At 39.9% G+C, this 26,771-nt stretch overlaps 1 long non-coding RNA gene across 2 annotated transcripts; it reads left to right on the forward strand.

Annotated features, from left to right (window-relative positions):
- The first annotated feature begins 10 nt into the window (after positions 1-10).
- LOC138742865 (uncharacterized) lies at positions 11-25,778 on the forward strand. Of its 2 annotated transcripts, none has more exons than XR_011344461.1 (4): positions 11-112; positions 2,877-2,966; positions 22,863-23,050; positions 24,933-25,778. It is a non-coding gene; the product is annotated as an uncharacterized lncRNA (long non-coding RNA). The 2 variants fall into 2 exon arrangements; XR_011344462.1 differs by having other exon boundaries at positions 11-96.
- Positions 25,779-26,771: the final 993 nt, after the last annotated feature.

Genomic DNA, 26,771 nt, shown 5'->3' on the forward strand with positions numbered 1-26,771 from the left:
CTGCAGTGATCTGCTGATGGAGAAAGACTGCAAAGGCAAGCCAGACCAAAGGGATACATTTCTCCAAAGTGGCAGGGACAAAACTAAAGAATGGAGGTCTGCAAAAAAAAAAGTAGGAAAATATCTGAAAGGTCCATGTGAAAAAGATAACATGAAATAATGGTCAAATTACCATAAAGTGCTGGGCTGGTTGGAGCAAAAGAGGTCAACTGGGTCTTTCATCAACTGTTGGTAATTTGACCACTAGATCCAACAAAATAAAGAGCAATTTTCCTGAAATGAGGGGAAAAATAAGCACATGGAAAAAGATTCACACAGGTTGGGAAATCAGGAGTGAAGAACTGTTTGAAACAATATTATCTATGTTGAAGAATCTGCAGATGTCACGTACAGATAGACCCCAACTTTACAATGTTCCAACCTACGATATTTATAAATTATGATGATCCAAATCCGTTTTGAATAAAGGTATCAGAAGGAAATGCTTCTGTCCCATCAGCGGAGGTAGATCGTTTCCCACTGCCATCTCCCCACCCTAAACATCATGATTTTCATGCTCCTCTTGTAGTGACATCAAGGAAACGTGCTTTAAAAACTAACAATGGTTTTTAAAAAATGATTTGGAATGCCTGTGTAGATTGCTGTCACTGGGAAGGGAGAGAGTTTGAAGAGGGAGAGACAGTGATGGCAATCTGTGCATGCATTCCAAATCACAAAGTAGGTTGCGAGGTGACGCCACTGCCCTAGGACCCTGGCGCCACCTTGGGCTCCCAGCAGCAGCGGGAACATTGTTTTGGAACCTTTATTAGATAAATCTCCAAAAAAAGTTAAAAAATCTTAAATGGCAATTCATATTTGAGCTTTAATGAAAGATTTTAATTTAGTGGACATTTGGCGACGTCTTAACCCAACAGAGAAGGATTTCTCTTTTTATTCATTTAGACATGAATCCTTTTCCAGAATTGATTTTTTTTTTTAGCATTGGCACATTTACAGGGGAAAATACTGCAAGCAGAATATAAAAGTAGGGTAATTTCAGATCATTCTTTGTTGTATTTTACTTGTGAGAGTTCTGAAAAAGTTCGTGTAGCTTATCGTTGGAGATTTATTACGATGTTTAAAAAAAGCAGAATTTATTGAATTTTAAAAAAAACAAATCAAGCTCTTCTTGGAAGAAAATGTTAACTCTGTTCAGAGTAAATTTATATTGTGGGATGCTATGAAAGTTTACTTGAGAGGTCAAATAATTAGTTATACCTCTAAGGTTAAAAATAATTATTTGACTGAGAGTCTTGAATTAGAGAAACAAATTGATGAATTAGAAAAGGAATTTCAGAGAGATGTGACAGAAAATCAGAAGATAGAGTTGTCTCGATTGAAATTGAAATATAATACATTGCAATTTAAATGTTTGATTAATAGATCTAAACAATGGTATTATGAATGGGGTAAGAAAGCACATAAGGTACTTGCATGGCAGTTAAAGAAAGAACAGTATCAAGGGTTATTAATGCAGTTAGATGGAATTTGACTATTACATAAACCTCGTGAGATTAATGATGAGTTTTACTCATTTTATAAGAAATTATATACTTCTGAGGAAAAACAGGAGAGCGGTTCGATTGACTCCTTTTTATCGATGTTGAAATTACTGGTATTAGGAGAAGAAGACATATTGGAGCTGGAGAATCCTTTTACTGATTTAGAAATTAAATCGGCTATGTTGGAAATGCCGAATGGAAAATCACCTGGTGATGATGGGTTTTCGGTTGAATTTTTTAAGGTATTTTATGATGATTTATCTACAGTGTTTGGAGATGTGTTACGACATATTAAGGAACATTATGATTTACCTGAATCATGCTCTAGTGCCTTAGTTACTGAAATCCCTAAGAAGGATAGAGATAATTTCTACTTACGATGCAAGTCCCAGAACTGAACCCCATCGTAAATTGGGGTCTAACTATTGTTTCATACCTGACAGCAGCGATAAAGATTAGTCCAGATGGTGTTGTATTTAAAATAATATCAACAATCAGCATCTACTCTAATTTAACTAACTTATATAAACTTAACTAAATTTATATACAGTTATCTAACTTAAACTCTCACTATGCGTGACTATATTGGTGTGTGTGTGGAACACCCCAAAAGCCACTACAGCTCAAGGCTCAAATCTTGAAAGAGTTCCAAGTTCAAAGTTAAGAAATTTGGTGCTGACGCATGGGCTTGAGATTGATGTCACACGTATGCTTTAAATGGCTGAGGCATCCAAGCCTTAGTTGAATGGTGAGATGTGGAGGCTTTAGGATGGTTGAGACAAACAGGCCTTAAATGGTGAGACGTGGACTTAGATGGAAGGAGCAGTTAATGAAGTGGGTGAAAGAGACCGGGGTTTTACATTCACGAAAACCCTTGCTTTAGTACTTCAAAGAAATGTCTTTTTTTGACAGGGGCCTTTGTCAGCAATTAGAACCCCCTTTTATTTCTTCTGCCAATAGAGAATCCTTTTGATGGGTCAGTTAAGTAGAGTGCTGTATTTCTTCTGCCAACAGAAAACCCTTTTTTGGGGAGGGTGGGGTCAAAGTGGTTTCTCATCCCTCAGTAAGCAAAAGGAGAAAATCTGACAATAATGTCTATAACGACACAATGAGGCCAAGTTAGTTTCTCATTCCTACAAAGGATATTGAAGATATGTTTCTCAGATTGCTTTCTTAAAATGGCCTCTTGAACAAAATGTGCACTGTCTTTTTAAGAAGCTAGTCACATGGTCTCTGCTTCAGGGCTTTTTCCCTTCACTGTGCAAAATGTATGAAGTAAAGAACATGCTATCTTCAAATCCTGCTGCTAATTCAGTCACTTTCCAAAAACTGCAGGCTTTTGCTGAATCTGCTCGCTTAAAGGGACAGTCCCACACAAATAAAATGAACTGGAAAATGGGGGGAATGACATACCTATCCACTTTGGTAAGTATAGATTTTTTTCCACTCTTGTTTTGGACAGACATATACTTCTCATCTTATTCAAGAAATATTCCAGTTTTAAATCTGCTTCTTTGCTCTTGTTATTAATCAGATCATTTGATTTTCTGATTAATAAAATTTCAACCACAGCCCAATCGAATACAGTTTGCTTTCTCAAAATTGCCTATTTGTTGAACCATACATATTTTTATCCTTATTATTATAATTTTAATACTAACAACTAACACTTAGTTTAGGAAATTGAATATAAGGCACCCATTCTTGACAATGAACAAACAAATAAAATTCCACATGATAACTTTATCTGATAATGGAAAAAGATGCAATTAGAGGTCAATCTGAAGAAGAGAGCTGAGCTCACTGAAACATAAATCCTCTGTAAGAGCTGAGGCGGGGTAGTGAACATTTACAAAATCCCAAGGAATTATAGAGAAAAAGGCAATTCATCAGGTCATTGAGAATGAACAGAATTGTATTGTGGGTCAATGGACTTCTATTGCTGTGAAAACAAACAGAACTTTGAGATCGTCCTGGAATTAGAATGTCACTCATGCTCCAAATGTAATTTATGTACCATGTTCCTTATCAGTGACCTCTAGAAGTTTATTTCATTATTGAGGGTTTCAAGTTTAACCCTTACACTCATCGGCACTGCCTTCTGTGAACATTGACTGATGCTCTATTTAAAAAAAAAACACATCTACAGGATTAAACATTTTGTTTGGGGATCTCTTAAGTTTTGCTTCTTACTGAAGTCCAAAAGCTATTGCAAGAACAGCAACATTTAAATATTATGTTATATCTATTTGTTTTTTTTATTTTAAATTACAATATTCCTTACTTTAGTTGCATTGATTGTCCAGACATTTCTCTTCAGAAACCTATCTTTTAAAATAGACATGACTCTATAATACAGAACTCCTTTGGGAACTCTTAACCTGATGACATTAATCTTTCAATTCTCTTCCAATTCTGATGCTACATTTTACATGGTGCTTCAGAGCATGTTGGCCCAGATGGGGTAGCTGGCTGTGTCCTTACAAACTGCATGGACCCACTGGCTGGAGTTTTTGCAGACATCTTCATCTTCTTGATGCTCCAGCCTGAGGTCTCCATCTGCTTTGATAGGACATTCATCATTCCAGTGCCCAAAAAGAACAAGATGACCTGCTCAAGAACTATCAGTTGGTGGCATGTGCCCACTGTGAAAAAGGGCTTTGAGAGCTTGTTATAGAATTAATCAAATCCTGTTTCAGGAAGGACCTGGACCCACTCAATTCTCCTATTATCACTAAAGGTCAACAGTGGATGCCCATCTCGCTGTCTCTTCACTCCGCGTTAGATCATCTGGTCCACACAAACATTCACATCAAGCTGTTGTTCACTGACTGCAGCTTGGCTTTCAACACCAGCAACATTGTTAATCAAATTCAGTAATTTGGAATTCGGCTTGTTCATTTGCAACTGGATCCTTGACTTCCCCATTGGCAGACCCCATCAGTGCAGATCGAGAGCATCACCTCCTTCTTATTGACTATTAACACAGGGGCTCTTAAAGCTACGAGCTTAGTTTCTTACTCTTTTCCTTATACATTCATGATTGCATAGCCAGGTTCCACTCTAATTCAATCTATAAATTCTCCGAGGACACCAATATTGCTGGCTGGATCTTGGGTAATTATGAGTCAGATTAAAGCACAGAAATGGAGAATCCGGTTGGGTGGTGCCAGAACAACAATCTTGCTCTCATTGTGAGAAAGACCAAAATATATATTGTCGACTTTATGGCCAAGAGACCACACACATTTTTCAATGATGGAATGGCAGAGATGGAGAGGATTAGGACATTCAAGTTCCTGAGAGTTCACATGTTGAAAGTTCTCTCCTGGAGCCAGCACGTGGAGGCAACCATTAAGAAGGCACCCCAATGCCTCTACTGTCTCGGTAAATTACTCTGACAAACATCTACAGGTAAACTGTTTGGTTGCATGAGAGCTTGGTTTGGAAACAGAAGACTGCAGAAAATAGCAAACCTGGCCAAGTCTATTACCTTTGATTGCATCCATGTGAGACCCAGCCTGAAGCATCACAAAGGAACCCTGTCACTCTGGTCACAATCACTACTACCTTCTGGGAGGTGTCGAGCACCTCTAGTTGAAGAACAGATTTTTTTCCCCCTGTATCTATCAGGCTCTCGAGCCTGCCCATGCTATCCTATTCCTAATTACAAGCCACTCGAGGACATCCAAACCTGTCTGCATGAATGAAACATCACTTCATATTTTTGCACAAACTCCGTATTTATTTATCGATCCTTTTATTTTTTTTTAAATCTCTTGACATATTGTGATCATTTAAATTATTCAATTTTAGTTGGTGTATCTGCATGGCTCCAGCAAGTAAGAAGTTTGATGCAAATGAACATTGTATGTGTATGACAATAAACTCACATTTATCATAATCGCCATTGCTACGAGTTCCAACATAACGTTTAACATTTAAATGGCTGAGGCATCCAAGCCTCACATTGTCACTTCCAAAATCCCAAGAAATCAATTTTTATACTATTCCACATTGAATTCCTCGTGTAGATACCTCTACATGCATGTTGACAAAAGCGCTCTCTCTCTCTCTCTCTCTCTCCCCCTGGGCTATTAACTTCAGTGATGTTACTGTGCAGTGTGTTATTGTATACAATGTTAAATCTGGAAGAACTGAGCATTTATTTTATTGCAATGATACCAGAAGTCCCTTTGCTCCCGTTAATTCCTGTGTCTTCCTCCGCTCAAAGAATAGCAAAGGTGTAAGGCTGAGCCGCGTACATGGTTAATTCTTGAATGAATAAAGACAAGATGTATGTACTCAGCATCTTCAGTTACCTTGCAGTCAGTACTGGAGTGGGTGTGCAGCAAAACAAGCAAGGTGATAGATGAGGGATTGCAAATTCTCTCCTAAATGGGAAGGGTCCAGGCACAGAAAGACCTCCCTGGAATGCAATTAAAATAAGTAGTGTGGTGGGAACTAGTCCCATGACAGTGAGTAATGAGACCTGGGATTGTGCAGAGCCCTGTACTTTAAAAATAAGATGACCAGGGTCCTTGGGAGTAAATGTGAGATTAAAATATATCCAACTTCTTGCTGGTGCAGCATTCCCTCTTGTTAAGACCAATCATTTTTGTTCTGTATTACAGGACCAAAAATCTGTCTGCACCGACAGAACGGTTGGTAGAGTGGTTATTGCAATGCTTTTATAGCACCAACGACCTAGGTTTGTACCCAGCGCTGTCTATAAGAAGTCTATGCATTCTCCCCATGTCTGCATGGGTTTCTTCTGGGTGCTCTCATTCTTCAAAACATACTGAGGTTGTTGGACTATTGGGTGACATGGGCTTGTGGGCCGGAAGAGCCTGTTATTGTGCTGTATTTCTAAAAGTATGACTAAAATGTCTCTTCAATTTCAACTAACTGGAACTGTGAATATTTAACTATCATTTAATATTTATTATCTCTTTTCGGTCTTGTATTTGTGGTAATTTATATGTTTACTCTTGTGGTTGCTGTTTGGTTTTGCAAGCAAGAGTTTTGGTACATCTGTAAAAGGTTCGCCAAGGCAAATAGCGCCTTTGGAAGACTACACAAAAGAGTCTGGAAAAGCAACCAACTGAAAAACCTCACAAAGATAAGCGTATACAGAGCCGTTGTCATACCCACACTCCTGTTCGGCTCCGAATCATGGGTCCTCTACCGGCACCACCTACGGCTCCTAGAACGCTTCCACCAGCGTTGTCTCCACTCCATCCTCAACATCCATTGGAGCGCTTTCATCCCTAACGTCGAAGTACTCGAGATGGCAGAGGTCGACAGCATCGAGTCCACGCTGCTGAAGATCCAGCTGCGCTGGATGGGTCACGTCTCCAGAATGGAGGACCATCGCCTTCCCAAGATCGTGTTATATGGCGAGCTCTCCACTGGCCACCGGGACAGAGGTGCACCAAAGAAAAGGTACAAGGACTGCCTAAAGAAATCTCTTGGTGCCTGCCACATTGACCACCGCCAGTGGGCTGATAACGCCTCAAACCGTGCATCTTGGCGCCTCACAGTTTGGCGGGCAGCAATCTCCTTTGAAGAAGACCGCAGAGCCCACCTCACTGACAAAAGGCAAAGGAGGAAAAACCCAACACCCAACCCCAACCAACCAATTTTCCCCTGCAGCCGCTGCAACCGTGTCTGCCTGTCCCGCATCGGACTTGTCAGCCACAAACGAGCCTGCAGCTGACGTGGACATTTACCCCCTCCATAAATCTTCGTCCGCGAAGCCAAGCCAAAGAAGAAGAAGAAAAGGTTCTTGTATATATGACAATAAATTCACATTTAACATTGCATACTGGACACCCAGATCTTGGTGAGGGTAGAGTCAAAAGTCACAGAGTTCCCATGGACCTGATAACAGAGTATTTTTACATTGGGTAGAGCTGTTGAAAGTCATTGCTCATACTGTGATTATCACCAATTATCTATAGAAATCCCAGACTCCCTTTTGCAAGAGTAAAATTCTTCAGAATGCCCTTCTTTTTTGATCTGAATAACCAACCGTGTAAATGATAATTTTGCCACAACAATGGTTATGCAAAAAAAATTAGTGTGAATTTTTTACTTCGTGCTTTTTTATAGTAAGTTTGGAAGGCAAGTAGTTGTAGTGGCCCCAGCAAAGTTATATGTCTTATGGAATAACTTGACAAAAGGCCATTTGCTAATGTCAAAATTAGCTCAAAGAAATTAATTTTTTTTACAAATTGTGAGTTTCATCAAGAACATATATTAAATATAATATTGTAGCTATTATAGAAGGGTCATTTAACACTAAGTGTAAATTTAATCTTAAAATTGACTTGTACTATGTGCTTATCCTTTTATCTGAGATTCTTGGGACAGGTCACTTCTTGGTATTCGGATTATTCCGGATTATGGAATTAAAATGGCGGCTGTACAAATTTGCTCAAAATATAAACCCTTTATATAGAGTGACACAGCATTGAAGCTGGCTCAATGAGCATAGTTGTCTTCATTACCCATAATCCTCCATGCAGCTGGAACTGCTCTTAGAAATGCAGAGCAGTTCCTGCTGTGTGGGGGATTATGAGTAACTAAGGTGGCCATTGATCCAGCATTAAAACAAAAAAAGGTTCATCCCGCCGGGATCCACTATGCCCTTGTCTGCCTCCTTCAGGGCCAGCTTGGCTGCTCGAGTCGCATTCTCACCTTGTTCTCTCCCCGCTCGCCACCCAAGCCACATTCTCTCCTTCTATCTAGAACTCCTGGAAACATACTGTATATGCAGAAAAAAAAGTTTTGTTTTCCATTTTCGGAATCTCGGATAAAGGGATAAGAACCTGTACCTTAAACTTTAATAGGCTCTTTCATTTTACAAGCCAAAATTAATAAAATAAAATTTCAACAGTAAAATTTAAGTAATTTTCCATTAACAGCAAGTGCTCCAAGTACATTCAGATTTGAGCACCAATTACATGCTGGCATGGATCTGCAATAACAAATGAAAGCAACATTGCCCTTTTCATTCAAAGTCAAAATAAATCCTATCTCTCTTGAAATTCAAGTGAAGATAAAAGTCACAAGTTAAAAGAGAATGGAGTTTGTGTTATTATGTGTGTAAATAAGAACTGCATTTTCCAGCATGCAATGCGCACAGTTGGGCGGAAACTGGAAGTGCTGTCGTGGGAAATTGGTTGAAGTAGCTCAAGGAAAATAAAGTCAGTAAAGAGTTAAACCCATATAAAGTTGTTCTTCTAGAAGGAACAAGGATAAAATAGTGTCATAAATGTCTGAGTGAATAAGAGAAAATTATAGTTCATAAGCATGGATACGTTAAGTCCTCCCACACCAATGCAGTTTACTGGCAATCTTGCCGATAATTAGGAATGCTACAAACAGCGATTCAACACTTATTTAGAAACTGATGGAATGGGAGAGACCGAAGAAAAACAGAAAGCATCTATGTTTCTGCATGTGATGGGTGAAGATGCCTTGGACATCTATAACAGTTTTCAAATTGATGAGACAGCTTTCATGTTGGACGCTTTGATGACAAAATTTGAGGAGTATTATGTTCCAAGTAAAAACATCATGTTTGAGAGATTCAAGTTTTTCTCCTGTGACCAGAAACATGTATGAGCTTAGCTGAGCTTCACATTCTGAGTTGATCCTGTGAATTTGGAGATTTGGAAAAACTCGCTCATTATAACCATATAACCATATAACCATTTACGGAGCGGAAACAGGCCATGTTGGCCTTTTGAGTCCACACCGGTTCACTGATTTTGTGCGCCCTCTTCAGGCATTGCTCCCGGTAGATCTACATTCAATAACAATGGACGAATTCAATACAGGTGGAATCAGTCGTAGAATAGGGTGGGTTGAGAAAGTAATTAAAAAGATATACGAGGTCCTTGAAATTTATGAATCGAGGCATGAAGTACTGGAGAGACAGAATAGTTTGTGGAATCCCAGATAATGGACTTAGAGAATAACGGTTGCGTGAAAAAGATTGGACACTGGAAAAGTCTGTGAATATGTGTAGGCCAGCAGAAACCTCATGACCACAAGCTAAGGAGCTGCACAGGATATAAACAACAGTGCATTGCAATGAAAACAGATAAGTAGACCACCAAAGCAACAACAAAGCAAAGAAGTAAGCTCAAACAGCAAATGCAGAAGATGCACTGATAGACATATTCCAAAGATATGTCCTGCCTATGGAAATTCCTGCTATAAATGTGGGAAGAATCATTTTAAAAGTGCTGCAAAGTGGGTATACAAAGAGAAAGGTGCACACAGTGGATGAAGAAATCTAGGGATTCTTTGTGGATTCACTATTGCCTCCTGCTGCTGTTGGAACAATGGAAGGGATCATTCCAGTGACTGTGAATAAGACAGTAGTTCCATTTCAGCTCAACACTGGAGCCCAGGTGAATCTGCTATCGATGGATGATTCCAAGACCCTCACCATTCATTCTATTAAAAGTGATGGGCTATGTTCCAGTAAAAGCAGGCTGTATGATGATCTTCAAACACAAAGGGTGGCATCTAAGGTCACTGCTACTGATTGGAGAAAAGAGAATGCAGCCAATATTAAGTCTGAGTGCATATGAAGAGCTTGACCAGGTGATGGCTTCACAGACCACAGATAAGCACACCGCACTCATGGTAGGAAGGATAACTACATTGGAGAAGTGATACTTTAATGTACAGAGATAATTGACCTCATTACATGACATGAATGACAAACTGGAAAATGAGTTGGCAAATAAGGATGCCTTCTTACGTCAGCTAGAAGACAAAAATTGATAATTATAGGAAGGTCTGGAATTGGCTGAACAGAAACCACAGCAAACAATGAAGTGAGCAGAAATGTTACCAGAAGTAGAAGCTGAACTTGCTTGGCGAATTGCAGCTCTGATGAAGGCTGAAGAGCGGCCTGGCAGCATAGAAGAAAATTTAAGAAATTTAGAGACTCCGCTGACTCTAATGAGCAACTTCAGCTGCATCTAAAAGAAAGAATGACTGCATTAGAGGATAAGAATGTATTGATACAAGAATCTGAACTCTTAAGGAAACAACAAAGATAAGGAATCGGAAAATGCAAACCATCTTCTTTCAGCTACAAAGTTTAAAGGAGGTGCCACACTCTCAGAAGAGGAACTGGTAGCTATGTCACCCACTGCAACAGCTGTGGCCAAGATTGTGAAGCATGAAATGAGGCTCACAGGGTTGTATAAAGGATATATCAATTGCAATTGATCAAGATCAATTGCTATTGGCAAAACAGGAAAATAAGAGTGAATAAATATATGGATGAAATGTGAAAGAAGTGGAGATGAGAGCTCTGCTTCTGAAGCGCCAGTGTGAAGAATATGAATTTGTGCAAAAATCTGTGGCAAATCTCTCAGCTAAATTAGAAGATGCTAGGAATGAAATTCACCATTTCAAAAATGCACTGATGAGATGAATAAGCATGCTTCATTACTCCACAGGAAGAATCAGAGATACAGAATGCAAGTGTCAGAACTTTCACAGCAGAATAGGGTGTTTTTCATGGAACTAGAAGATGAGTGAGGCAATTATATTTTATGTGATTATGAAATTTATTTCCTCTGAAGAGATTTTTCAGCATCTGGTGGACCTATCAAAATGTTAAGGAACTGCAACAACAAAATCAACAGTTACTGGTGACTGTTCGTGAACTTGCTGATAAACAGGAACCTCGTTCCAGATTTCTGAACTTCAGCTGAATCTTGCTTTGCCCTGAATGAACTAGAACAACCGAGAAGCTAGAAGCATCAGATGTAACTGGTGGAAAGAGAATGACGATGGAATGTAGATACTTTTGTTATGTAGCCATATTATAGTTTTTAAGTTTTTTTTAATAAAAAAGGGAAAGATGTGTTCTTATGTATGCAAATAAGAACTACATTTCCCAGCATACAATGTGCGGGGTTGGTGGAGACCGGAAGTTGTATATGATAGCAGTCACAGAAAGTTGGTTGAAGCAGCTCAAGGAAAATAAAGTTGGTTAAATGTTAAACCCACATAAAGTCATTTTTCTGGAAAGAACAAGCATAACAGAGTTCATGTATCCTTGGTCCACACTACTCTCAAAGGATTCATTGTTACCAGACAAAAAATGGACAGTATGTTGGCTTTCAGATCTCTCGTCTTGTATCAGTCCTTATGTTATGTTTGAGAGACGAGAAAATACTTCATGAATTTTTATTTATCATTTTCCACTGACTTGGTGTGGGTTGTATTTTCCGTGAAAGCAATTCAGAATACATCTATTGACCAGAATGTGCCACTTCAGAGATTAAATTCTGGCTGATTTGGGACCAAACTAATACCTTGCATCAGGTTGACAGCCAATTTAATCTGTTTGGTTTGAGTAAATAGTGAGCATACTATTTAGTAACCATGAATGGTGAGACATTCTAACCCTGAAATAGAAAAGAACTGAATTATAATTTCCTTCTTCTCAAACTAGACCTCATAATTCTGTGATCTCGCACAATGAAATCTGTGATGAAGTATGGCTTTGATCATGGAACAATATCATCAGTTTGTCATATTTATTTCTAAATCATGCAACCAGTTCACTTCTATGGTGACATTTGCAAATAGATAAAATGATAAAACATCCAAGCTGATTTTGTGTTGCAATAGCAATGTTCAGCAATGGCAACCTGATTAGAGCAGCAAAAAGGCTTGAATCATGTTGAAGATTAGGACTATTCAACTGTGAGACTGGTGGAGTTTTATAGTGACCCTGGCTAAGGAGACAACCTAATCCAACTGCCCAAGTAGAAGCTGGAATCTCTGAATTTTTTTTTCCCCCAAGTTAGCTTGTTGTTGCTTCTCATTTGGACCAAAGGCGGCTTGCGTGGGATATCATTAGATAATTCATTGTATTGAAGAACCACATAGGTCTGGAAGGAGCCAAATTATATTTGCTAGGCCATTGATGGAAATTCGATGGCTCTGGATTTTAGGATGAAGAGAGATCTCATTGAAACCACTGAATATTGAAGAGGCTGCAATCGAGTGGACATGAAGAAGATATTTCTTTCAGTGGGAGAGTCTAGGTCCAGAGGGCGCAACCTCAGAATAAAAGGATGTCCATTTAGAACAGAGAAAAGGAAACAGAGGGTGATGATCAGTGGAATTCGAGGAAGCCAAGCCATTGGGTATATTTAAAGTGGATATTGAAAGGTGCTTGATTAGTAAAGTTGTCAAAGGTGATAGGGAGAAGGCAGGAGAATGGGGTTAAGATGAAAATGACCATGATTTGGTTCACATTATTTGATAGTAAGGTAGTTGCTTAATCATTATACTCAAAGTGCAGCCATGATTTTTAAATGAATGACAAAACTAGCAAGCTGCAGTTTAACATGAATCTATCAGTAAAGTATTGCTCAAATTGACTTTTTGCACACCAGAACTATCAATTGTTTAACATTTAACAATTTTATTGAGACTTTGTGCTTTGAAATGACATCATGCCCTTGTCCCCTGGTCCCAGAGCAATGAATCTTTGATTACACATGGGTCAGAAAGGAGCTGTGAATCTTAATGTCCTCCAACACCATCTGCTCTGTCTCCTGTGATTTCAAGGGCGTGTCTGATCTGCTTTCAAACACTTAATATTGTGGGGTAATAAATTTCATTGCTCTGAATGACAAATCTATATCAGTTATTTATGGAAATATAGAGGTAATGTGACATGCAGCATTTGGATTATATGGAATCTGATTGTAAAAGCTGCTCCGCGTAACATATTATTTTCTTTGATGGTACATCATAAATATTTTCAATGATTTCATGAAGTATGGGTATATTTAGCAAGAAAATCATGCAACTCCCACCCATAATTGACCTTTAGAAATTGTTGGTGAGTGGTAGCACTTTCAACTGAATGCAAATCTGACTTCTTGGACCATAGGGATTGGTATCACTTACTCCTCCCTGGCCAAAGACCTGCCTTCATTTTACTGTTGAATAGTTAAGCAACACCATACTCAGATTTGAATTTGTCTAAAAGATAACTAGATACAAAAATTAGCTCGAGCAATAGATCAAAGTCACAACTTGAAATATTTTAACTCCTAAATGTGATCGCAATCTCAAATTGGGAAAATGGCTAGGGCAGTGGGGGCACAGTACTCCCTCACAAGATCCAACTGCCCAGTCAGACTGCCATTGATTTCATACAGGTTTTAAATGGCTTATTAAAGTTGTCATGGTGTTTTTTAAAATTCTGCAACCCCGGAGTCAGGGCCAAGATGGCAGAACTTATGATTGGAAACAGCCACGAGAGGCTGCATAGTCCAGGGAAACAGAGGACAGGTGCAGGACACCAGAAAATGGGGAGACCACCCTCCCATTTGAGAAGGAGAAGTAGAGAAGATGACCTACGGGACAGTGACCACGGCAGGGGTCTATTGGTGATTCAAGGTGGGAAACGCATGCAGGCTGTGGATTGCTGGTGACTGCAGTCTAGGAACTTGCACCAGGCTGCAGACTGAAGGAGTACAAGGTGTTGGAGATGTGAAGTGAGAGGGTGCTTCCTGATCATGTCGGAGGTTGTCGATGGTTTGGACTGGAGGTTGTGTGATTGCGGGAGCACTGGAGGTGAATCCATGGATACTCAGTGACTCTGGGGTCTCTCTTTTGCTTCTCTTTCTCTAACTATAAGGGACAATTTCTGGTGATGGCAAATCTTTGCCTAACGGTAGAGTAAATGAAATTTCCCGATTATAGTACATTTTCTGTTCTATTCCATGACTATAAAAGAATCTTGAAATTCAACTCTTGTTTTACTAAATAATGCAAGCTTATTTATTTTGCCAATATATACAATAATGATTCTAATTATTAATATTTCAGTGCCCCAAACTGTCTATGTTAACTGTTAACTGATCTGCAAATAGGGATCCTTCTTACTTTGTATGACCCATGTTAAGGCAACTCATTTCTATTCCTCAGGCTGAGACAGGAACCAAAGCTGTCGAAACAAATGACTGTGTGACATTTGAAATTTCCACAAACATTCTTAAATTATTTAAAATATTCCAAAGTATTTAAAAAGTTTGATCAATCTATTTAACTCATAAAAATCAAAAAATAAAATACTTAAGCAAGAATATTTAACAACAGTAAAAATATTTAAATAAACTAAATGAGGTAAATAATTTAAATGTGTTCTATTTCACAGAAAAAAAAACTGAGGAATGGCTCCACTGCATAAGGCTGAGGATTCTCAATCTGCCTGGACAGTGTCGTTGGAATTCACATGATAAATTTGGCTTCCAACTCTGTTAGTAAGACCAAAACTTCATCTTTTGCTAGCTGTTTAAATTGTTAAATGCCAGATGTTTGGATTACCAGAGCAACAGCCAACAAAATCGGGCTCAAAGTATTTGTTGCCTTTGCCTTGGCTTGATATCTGTAATTCTCCAATTCCGCCCTCTTGAGCATTCCTGTGTTAATCACTCAGCTATTGGCAGCAACATCTTCAGCTGTCAAAGTCCTAAGATCTCCCTCAATACTTCTCCTTTAATATTCTTTAAACCAGGGGTGTCAAACTCAAATTCACGGAGGGCCAAAATTAAAAACTTGGACTAAGTCGAGGGCCGAACTAAATATTTATTGAAAATTTTCAACAACATCTTCTTTCAACATATGTAATGTTAAACTTTTTCTTATTAAAATAAATGTTTAATAATAGTTTTGGATAAACTCTTTCCAGAAGCATTAACAAATGAGAAATAAAATATTCAATAAATAATATTTCTCTATAGAGGATTTGTCAAATGTTGCTAGTGTGCTGTCGAATAGTAAAATCTGAGGGCTATTGAGAATGTGGGAGAATAACATGATTCCTGAAACAATCAAATGGGTGACTGATTGTGGGCATGAACTCTAGCAGGGTTATTTGTCATGCCCTTTTTCCATTGGTACAGATATCCTTTGATTTACACACTTTTCAAGTTTTATGTCTAATGAGCTTGTATCCAGGTGCAGGACCATTTTTAACCAGGAATATATTGATCACTGTGACATGAAACTATTGGAAGATCGTTTTATCCTGAGATTAAAGTTCATAATCCTTACTCAGGCCTGTGTGCGGGAGGGCGGGGTTTGCGGGCGATCGGGTTGGACAATGACAGTGCGGGGGCATCGGCTCTCGCTGCAGGGCGACATCTCGGTGGATCAGCGGCCCCGTCACTGTGAGTCGCGGGTTGGCCTGCGGCAGGGAGGGGGAGTGGGCAACGGTCCTGGCGAGGTCAGGCCCCCCCTGAGTTTCTGCCAGACCCCCCTTGACCTGCTGAGTTTCTCCCGGACCCCCCTTGACCTGCTGAGTTTCTCCCGGACCCCCCTTGACCTGCTGAGTTTCTCCCGGACCCCCCTTGACTTGCTGAGTTTCTCCTGGACCCCCCTTGACCTGCTGTTTCTCCTGGACCCCCTCCCCTTGACCTTCTGTTTCTCCCGGACCCCTCCCCCTTGACCTGCTGAGTTTCTCTCGGACCCCCCTTTGACCTGCTGAGTTTCTCCCGGATCCCCCTTTGACCTCCTGAGTTTCTCCCGGACCCCCCCTTGACCTGCTGAGTTTCTCCTGGACCTCCCTTGACCTGCTGAGTTTCTCCCGGACCCCCTTTTCTTTCCGTGCCGGTGTCCCAGGACCTTTCCAGGGCAGTCTCCGCGCTCAGGACCGCGCTGGGATCCCGGTCAGCGATGGAGGAGCAGGTGAGCGTGGCTAATCCCGATCCAGCCCACGCCACTCCCGAGATTGGCGGGGGGGGGGTTCCACCCTACCTGCCCGACCAGCCTCGCTCTCCACGTGTACTCCGGGCACCCGCCGCTGGTCCGGTGTGAAGGCGCAGGGTGGCCGGCGCCCCCATCGCCCGGCGGGGAGCCCCAATCTTCCCTCCAGCGTCCCGATTCCATCTGCAGCTCCAAGAAACGCTGTGCCATTGGGGTTCTGGGTGCTGGGAAGCGGCCTTGGCTTCCCCTGACACCGGCCAGGCCGCGCTGCGGTGGGGGGGGGTGGGCGGGGGGACATGACAGCGTGTTTATAAAACCACCCATCACTACTTTTCAAGGACCAGGATTTTTCTCTCTCTCTCTCACCCTGGGACACAGCGGTTACTGTTCATGCGCTATACTGGCACGGCGGCCAGCGGGCCACCTCTAATACATTTTTGATATGATCTTGCGGGCCAAATATAATTATATCGTGGACCAAATTTGATCCGTGGGCCAGAGTTTGACATGTGTGCTTTAAACCCTTCCTCTTGGACTATGCTTTTGGTCATCTGTCTATTTCGTGGCGTTTTATTGTACTGTAATAAAATATACTTAACTATAAGTGATCTTTGTTGGTGGCTGAAGATTTAAGTTTTGTGACTATACATATGAGCTTTGAATTTTCACACCCTGTCAAATTTTCTCTCCTGTCAAAAAGCAAATAATTAAGAGAGCGTTAGAGGAAGTGTATGAAGAACCAAATTTGTCAGTTAAGCCAAACTCCTGCCAGAGAACCCATCTAAGAAAGCTATTTTTTAAAGGCTGACTGTCATTAAAAACCCACCCTTCGGCACAGCAATGCTGCAAGGACAATTTGTGCTTCATTTTCTAACTGTGGGTTAGTGTCAAGTCAATCCTCATTCAATCAAACGCACAAACTGCAATTTGTTCAGTCCAGACTAAGATAGACTCTTACATTTTGAATCTGTCATTTATTTAAAACTACTACTGCTAAAGGATTGAATATACTACTGAGTTAGTTAGACTATGTAAAATTGGGCTGAGAAAATAATCCAGCAACTGCATTACTCCACCAGACTGGTTCAGCTTACAGAGTCATTTAAAAAAAAACGATGTATTCATTGTATAGATGAAAGGAGCAAGACTTTGGCATTGGGATTGAATCTTTATATATTTGTGAGGATAATGATGTAACTTTTCTTGTATTATGGTGCTATATTAATAATAGTTAAGCAGTGTTCCTATTTTTATTTAGTTAATTTGTTTTATAGTCCAAACCTAAAAGGTATCTGAGTTTATTCCCAATGCTAAAAGTAATAATAAAAATTCCGGAAACGATCTCTGTCGCTGAAGGATTCTGACCCAACTTTCCAACCCAAATTTTTCGACAATTCTTTTCCTCTCACTGAAGCTACTTGACCCAATGATTTCCTCCAGCAGGTGGTTATTTTGCTGCAAATTCCGACATCTGCAGTCTCTTGTATCTCCAATTTCAATGGGTTTGCTAAGTAATGAGGCTAATAAGGAAGCCATCCAGGACCTGCACTCATCAAACGCAGCCTTAAGATAGAAGCTCAGAAATATAATATGCATATCCAGTGGGACATTTGATAATTGGTTGGATTGTACTCAACTTGGCTGGCTGGCTGTGCTGAGCTTACCTCTGTGCTTTTCCCTTGCAGCACTTGCCACTTGCAGTTCTCTGGTTCCATTTCAAGGCCCAGTTGTTGCAGTAATCTCACAAGGCCACTGAACTACTATAGCATTCACTCTCTGATGAACAGCTCTCATTATTAGCTAGAAGAATTATTTTCCTACATTTTTTTTAAAGTGTTTACTGCTAAAATTGCAGCTATGAGACTGAAGGTTGGCAGATACCTATTTCTGTGCTGTAGGACTCCAGATCTTGCAACTGGCAGCACTTAACAAGTGCTGTTCATTCAAGAATGAGTGCTTCAGTGATTGTTCTTAGTGGTTCAAACAGACCAGTTCATGCTGATGAAGAACATTATTCACAGGAGACATGTTCTTTGTACAAGGGGTCATTTTTGGTCATCTCCTGATGTTGCAATGTTGACCTCTGTGAAAAATAAACTGATGCAAGTGCTGTTGGTGAATGTTGGCACCTTGTGGAATTCTAAAATACCAGCAAATGTCAGTTCTTGCTTCTCCTGCTCCCATGGTTGAAGGAAAACCTTTCTCCATTTGGTTCAAGATAAAGTGACCTCCCTAATGCAGCTGGGAGCTGCAGACTATGGAAAGATACTGCAGGAATCAGCAGTGGCCGAGACCACAGCAGCATCGCAAATGACGTTTAGGGTAGAAAGGTGACCTTCATGGACAATACATTCAAAGTATATTTGTGAGCTGGAATTTTCAGTCACAATGATAACAGAGAAAGCAAAAGTTGTCCTGGTTCTGTCAAGAGCTTAATGGAAAACATAATTAGTGAAAGCTAGTTGTTAGCCACAAATCTTGGAGGGTAGATGGGGTCACAGATGGGGAGCAGTGAGAGAGAATCTCACAGAAATCTTTGACATTGCATTGCCAGTAATAACACCTGGGGAGTTTTATACCAGCATTTCAAGATGGCAGATCATTACCACTTTCTAAAGGACATTTAGAGTTGGGCAATTGCACGCTGGCTCTGCCTGCAAAACCCAAATCCCTTGAATGAATAAAACCTATTTTAGCACCAAAATCCTATGATGAAAGCAAAGGTTGAGCCGATATATTTCTCACCAATGTGAAGAGAACCAGAAATGGGTGCACTTATTTTCTATTCTAAGGCTAAAGCCTGTTTTCAACTTCACAACACCTTTTTCTTTGGTGGGCTGATATCGCCTCCAACCATGCATCTTGGCGCCTCACAGTCTCCTTTGAAGAAGACCGCAGAGCCCACCTCACTGACAAAAGACAAAGGAGGAAAAACCCAACACCCAACCCCAACCCACCAATTTTCCCCTGCAACCGTGTCTGCCTGTCCCGCATCGGACTTGTCAGCCATAAATGAGTCTGCAGCTGACGTGGACATTACCCCTCCATAAGTCTTCGTCTGCGAAGCCAAGCCAAAGAATGAGAAAGAATATAAAGTTTTATGAAAAAACAAAAACACCAGATATTGCAGCAATAATTGAGTTAGATTGGATTGCAATAGTAAATTGAGATTATGTGCCTATGAAAAAGTTGTTGCTTTGCAGAATACTGTATTTACTTGTGCATTAGTCGAGTTTTGGTGACCAATTTTTTGGGTTAAATTTTGGGCGACAACTTTTACGTGGCTACTACTTTTGACTCTGGTAGGTACCTGTGTCATTCAAAGCATCAGGAACCTGGATGGCCGGGACCAGACGGTAAGTCTGTGTTTGGGCATTGGGAGTTTGGAGGGGTGGATGGCTGGGTGATGATCCAGCGTTGGGGCATCGGGAGCTCTGGTGGCCAGGTGGCTGAGGTATGAATCTGCGGTTGAGGCATCAGGAGCTTGGATGGGCAGGCGGCCAAGGCACATTCAGTTTATTGTGCCCATGCTGAGTTTCAGTAGAGCAATCCCATCAGTCCCATTCCCCATCCTCTTATTTCCCCATGGCCAGCAATTCAGTCTCTTTTACATATCTATTTAATCCTCAGAATCTTTCAGTTTTCATATACAATGAGGAATAATTTAACAGAATACTTTAATGCACAAACATATTTTAGAACGTTTCGCAGAAATCTGTGCAGATGCAGGAATAATCTAAGAAATACTTCAACACTCAATGTCACGATCAAACTCGGGGCTTTGAAGCTGTGAGGCAACAGCCCTGACACTGACGCAACAGACCATAACATTAGCTTTCCTGACATTGATGAAATTTGCAATGGAGATTAAGAAATAGATACCACTTGAAGAGATTTGTCAAAAAGTAGCAGTGCAAAAGCTGTTTGTTTGGACAAGCAAAAGATTCTGGGGCAAGTAGCACACCATCTATTTTTAACTGTCAGAAAGTAATAAATAGTTTTTGGGGGTAAGAAAGTGTGATTAATGGCACTGTTATCCAACTGATAGCAGGCTGGCATGGGTATATGCAGTGGAATGCAACAGCTGCTAGAGCTAAACTATCTGCCAATGGGAAGTTTCTTTGAATCTGGTGAAGAGTCTACAAAGCTTTCTAGCTCGCAGATGCTAAATACCTAATCTTCTGAGAGAGTGTGTAATAGAATCTGCTTCTCCTGAATACTTGTCATTTCTCTGGGGCATCAATACAATATTGTGCCCAATTTACAGTGACTGATCTCCATGTGAGTTTGAGCCACAGTTAAATCTTTTTTGTTTTTTTGAAGCTGTACTTGCCATTGCCTAAGGTTGAAGCCAGCTCAAGTGCAGATATTACTCTAGTCAAAAACTGTACTTTTACTGAAATATGGCTCTTGGATGGTGACAAATTGTCCCAAGTAAGGTGCCACACAGAAGGTGACATGCTTACTCAGGAGGTGAACACTCACTCAATGCAACAGCCTAAAAATATGCACTGATAATGATTTGTTATATGAAACACAAGCATGATAATCTCCACCATTTTTTGGAAGCTTCTAAAATAGGCCTTTGCAAAAGAAATGTAGCTTTGATTAACAACTAACACACTCTACACAGTGAATTTTTCCAAAATCTATAAATCTGGAAAAAGTACAAAAGATTCAAGGAACTGAAGTTCAGTTATTGCTCATGCAGCCAAAGACTCTTGTAATTGACTCTAAATGACTGTGAAACTGATTTAATTAATTAAAACAATGTTTAAGAAAAAAAAATTGAAGGATAAGCACACTAAGTTGTTGTAAATTAATTTATTGATAATTAATAAGGTTTAGGAGTTTATTGTCATACATTTAAGTATCACGTAGACGTGCACTGAAATTCTTACTAGCTACAGCCAAACAGGTACCTTTGTTTAAAAAAAAAACACAATACCATACATTAAATTAACCCAGTATGGAAAGAGAAAGTAAATATAAATGATAGATTACAGTTGATGTAAGAAACAAAAAGTTCAGTGAATTAAATGGAAAAATTGTGAGAATAGCTTTTGGTTAAGGTTGTAAAGGGAGGTTGAAGAAGCTGATAGCCTTTGTGAAAAATAAACATGTAGAGCATAAAGGTGCTGGTTTTCAGACTTCTGTATCTGAATATAGAAGTGAGAAGAGGATGATGGGATACTTTACGATGTTGCCTGCCAGCTTGAGGCAGTGCCTCATGTGGACATCTTAAATGTCTGGCAGGTGAGAGTTGATGATGGTCCTGGCTCCGTTTGCTACCTTCTGCACGCCTGGCCATTTGAATTACAGTTAAGCCTGACCTGCTGAGTTCCTCCGGCATGCTGAGGTTTGCTCTAGTTTTCCAGCATCTGTGGTCTCTCTTATTTGATTTTTGCCCAATTCTCAAACCAGGTCATGATGCAACCAGTCAGTATACTTTACATAGTGCACCTATAAAAGTATTCAACGATATGCTAAATATACTTGGAATTCTTGGAAAGTAGAGGCATTTGTGTGTCTTCATCATGGTTGACTTGAAGTGCTGGCACCAGGAAACATCCTCCAAAATGTGATTCCCCCAAGAACCTATAGGTTCTAACCCCCACCATTGCCATCCATCAATGCAATAGGTGTGTGGTCCTTTGGCCACCCCTTCCTTAAGTTCACAATAAACTCTGGTCTATTTGATGCTGAGAGCAAGATACTGGCACTGCACAACCTGATTCTCGATCTCCATCCTGTTTTCTGACTCTTAATTTCTCATTACTTAGCCAATGGTGGAGTCCTCAGTGAAATGAAAGGTGTTGCTGATCCACACTGAATAGGATCTGCTGATGAGGAGGTTGAATCTCCAGCTGGAGAGGAATGAACAGGTTCCTAAATCTCTTAGTATGATTATAACTTTTGCTGATATGATGGTGTTGAATGGCGAGCTGTAGTTGATGAATAACAGGCATTCTTCTGGCCCAGGGGATCAATGCAGAATGGAAGGCCAGTTGTCCTATGTGATGATAGGTGAATTAAGGTCGGTCCAGGTTCTACTTGAGATGCAAGTTGACCTGCTCCATAACCAACTTACAGTAGAAGTCCCACTAGCCAATAGTCATTGTAGTAGATCACCTTGCTCTTAACCGCTGATCTAATGGATGTTCATTTGAAGCAGATGGAGACCCAAGACCACAGCAGCAATGGTTGAAAATTCCTTCAAAAGTTCTAGCCAGTTAGTCTGCACAGGATATTATGATCAGACACTTTCCAAGATTTCACCCTCCTGAAGATTTTTTTCACATCAGGTTCAAAAACTGGATGCCTGGAGCTGTGGAGGCTAGTGAGTGTGTATAATTTTTTTTCCCTTTTGAAGTGACCACAGAAGGCATTGACACACAGAAATGCTGGAGGAACTCGGGCAGTCTCGCAATGTTTCAAATGATTGTTGCTACAATCGCAGCATCTGCAAACTTTCAAGTTGGACTACAGCAGCATTGACTCCAGAAAAGGTGTATCGCAATTAATGATATTGTCTTGTTTTACCTTTAGGATATGAAGTCCTGCCACAGCTGCTGAGGATCCACATGAGAATCTTACTTGGTCAAGACTTGTCTCTGCATTGGAAAGGGCCTTCTGGAGGTTGTACCTGGTGTTTCCACATGTTTCTTGAATGCCGCACATCTGGTCTTCAACAGCTTGCATATCTCTTGCTCCATCCATTGCTTCTGATAGCCTTGGTAGGAACACCCTCATTCAGACAATTCCTGATAAACTCAGTAACAACTGTGGCATATTTATTCAGATTAAGACATAAATTGAAAGTAAATAAAAAATAAATTAAAATTCTTAACATCCATTTCTCCTTTCCCTCAACTGCAAATTTTTAAATTTTAACATACGGCACAATTACAAGCCCTTTTGGCCCACGAGCCCATGCCGCCCAATTGCACCTGATTGACCTACACCCCCAGTACGTTTTGAAGGGCCCATAGGGAAAAAAACCCTACAGACATGGGAAGAAAGTACAAACTCTTTACGGACAGTGCAGGATTCGAACAACCGTCCCGACCTCTGGCGCTGTAAAGATGTTGTGCTAACCGCTATACTCTCCATGGTGCCCTAAAATTTGATATAAATTCTGATGATGAGTAATGACCTGAAAACCAATGCATTTTCCCTCCTTAGAGATGTTTTCACTCTATTTGCAGCATCTGATTATACTTTGGACTTCCTGCTCTTGGTTATATTTGCTTTAAATTTGAATATTTTAGAGCTGAACATCAAATAAAAGTGATTTAAAGAGGTGCCATTCATATGGCACTTCCCTTACATTCATTAGGGTGAACAAATTCATCTCTTATAATGGCAAACTAATCACCATTTAAAGAGGGAAGCAAGCAAGTGAGGCCAAGGAATAAACCTAATAATTAGGAAGGGAATTAGAGGCATCAAGTGGAATAGGAGAGAGATGGAGAATGATTATAATGGGAATTACTTTTGCTATCCATCATTTTCACTGAGTTATCCAACGAGTGTCTGAAATTTCTCCAAACAGTTCCAAGGAGCAGAAATTCCAGAAAATATTTTGTAGTGCACTGTTATCTGGTTAGCTCATACTAGAAGCTACCAAGCATGCTTTGTCTTCGTGTAGAAGGATAGATTGACTCAGAAAGTGGAGATCCAAGCTGGAAGATCAAGCCATTTATATCACATGCAACCAGTTGAGTATTAGCACCAGCAGGTTCAACTGGTTCAGTGCAAAAGATGAGAAGGAATGTCAAAGACCAAACGGAAATTGGATCTGCATGAGTGCCCTCAGAAAGTCAGGACATTTACATTTAGTGTGACTGTGGTTGGTACACACTAATGTCCCAGAAAAACCAAAATTAGTAAGCAAGCTCCAGAGCAATTCTTTCCAGAATTGAACTATGCCAAAAGAACAAGACAAAGCGTAAAGCTGACCCTCGCTTCTCCATGAAATAACTTCCCTCACAGTATCAGAACTTCCCTCACCAAGGGATATATGCTGCTGGTCTGGCAGCTTGGAAATGTAAATACAACATTAAATTAACCTAGAATAATAAGTAAAAACACACTGAAATGCTGAAGGAACTCAGCTAGTCTTGAAGTGTCCATAGGAGGTAAAGATATCTTGCTGATGTTTCAGGCCTGTGCCTTCAAGGAATAAGCAGAGAACAGGAAGGCTCAGAATAAAGACAAAGCTGGCTAGGGGAGGAGTCTAGACCAACAAAAGGTGTTAAATGGATACAAGGAGAGGTGAGAATTGATTGTGGCTCTGTGAAAGGAGACAGAGGGAAAAGGGAAGAGAGAGAGAGCAAGCTTGGGAAAGGCGAAAGAGGGAAAAAAATGTTTTTTGAACAGAATGTGCTTAAGAAAAATATCGAAATAAAGAGAGTCCCCGGGTACGAACATCCGACTCATGGACAATTCAGATTTATGAACTAATTGCACCCCCAATTTGTGCATGCGCATAATGTTATCACACGAATGCCCCTTATGGTATGCAAGAGTAAATGTTAATTTTTAATCAAGATCTTTTTTTCTTTTTTCCCCCATCTAAACTGTTTTAAGAACTGTTTCTTTAATTTTTTTTTACAGTACTAAGACAAACATTTGACTAACTGATGCTGAATAAGAACCGATTTTACCTGTTCCGACTTGTTTACAAATTCGACTTAAAAAGAGACATAGGAACGGATCTTGTTCATAACATGTAACGGGGACTCCCTGTATTTTATTCATGCTGTAGAACATACAGGTGAGCAATAATCCATTGTGTTGTTGAATGTCTTGGAGCATGTAATCAGGTGAAACTTTGTAATTGCTTGGATGTCACCATTTTTTGTGTTCATAATGTCAGTAGTAATGTATTTGTTATAGGATTGTTAAATTTGCAAAACAAAGGTAAATCAGAGCCATAAAAAGAATTGAAATGCTGTATTAGCTGAAATGAACGAGGTATCAACATAGTTTGTAGTCCACAACTTAAATACACCAGGATAAATTTAAAATATGTCCAAACCATTCAATAAAACAAATTATCAAAGTAATTACACAGGATTCATTGTAAGATTGATGGCGCCTGTCATTTAAAATGTTCTTTTGTGTAATATCTATTCTACGCTGCTGCAGCATAATTAAGATATAATAGTCCTACTGAAAGAAGAAATTAATTTATTCTTGACTTTTCAGTCAGACATTTCAGTTTATTAATTCATGAAATACAATGTTTAAATAGACATTGAAAGGTGATATCAAAAATCATCTATTTGAAGGCTGATTAATATTGGATGGGTGCATTTCAAATGGGACATTGTGGCCTGATTTTGACTGACGAGTCTGCGTGACTGAGGAACATTAAATAATGCTATCTGATCAGGTTTTGCTGAATGTAATCTGTCTCTGCAACATGTTTTTTTCCTAAAATTGAGAGCACATTGTTACTTACGTGTATTTAAGCATTCCTTGCATCCAAATAAAGTTTTGTGTATTTACTATTAGACATCTCCCTTTGTGCAAAGAAAGTGATTCATTGAGCTGTTGCACTGATGCTGATCTAGCCCTAACATTGCACCATAATTTGTTGATGTATAACAACAGAGGCTAGATTTGAATGACAACCATAAAGGTGTGATTTCAGTAGTGTTATCTGCAGGTCTACTGCTTTGATTCTGGTGATTAGATACTGATTGACTCTGTTACTTGATCCTGAACCATCACTTAGATTGAATCTTAACTGAAGTGATATGCATGGATCCCCTTTGGAATTACTTTATTTCTGGTGATAGAGCTTATATAAAAAAAACCAGCTTGAATATTTCTGTTTGTTAAGATGACTTGCCTGCACCGCAGGCACCAATATTGATCTTGCAGGATGAGTGATCTGTTTCTGGGTTGTAATACCGTATAAAAACCATACAGGATGGTGATTCTTTATGAGAAGACGTTCAGGACCGAGCTTTAGGTGAGGCTTGAACACTGTTGTCAAGCAACTAGATGAAATTCTTTGTTCTCTCTCTAGAGCTGCCAAAAGGGCAGTGAAACAAAGAAACTTTAAGTGCTTGCAGCATGGTGTTGTTGACAATAATGCTTTTCATTTGAAGCCCAGACCTGTCCCACCCTGAAGGAGAAAACGACAAGAAAGTAGTCAACATTTTAAAGATGGGAAATGCACCAGGAGCTGGACAATTATTTGAAAAAAATTTCAAACAATAGTTGACTTTGGTTTAAACACAATGTCTTGGCAATTTGTTCATTCTGTGTATGTGCAGCAAACGTGTCCCCGAGGTGATTATATGAGAATATCATGCATATATATTGTGCAATGATTTGTGTACTTCAACAACACCCATCATTGCTGCTTTTTCTATTAATTCCCAATAACAAGAAGTGACTTCAGTAGTTCTCTGAAATGACACATGGTAAATGATGACATGC

This window comes from Narcine bancroftii, chromosome 9 (genome assembly GCF_036971445.1).
Source record: "Narcine bancroftii isolate sNarBan1 chromosome 9, sNarBan1.hap1, whole genome shotgun sequence".
Taxonomy (NCBI): domain Eukaryota; kingdom Metazoa; phylum Chordata; class Chondrichthyes; order Torpediniformes; family Narcinidae; genus Narcine; species Narcine bancroftii.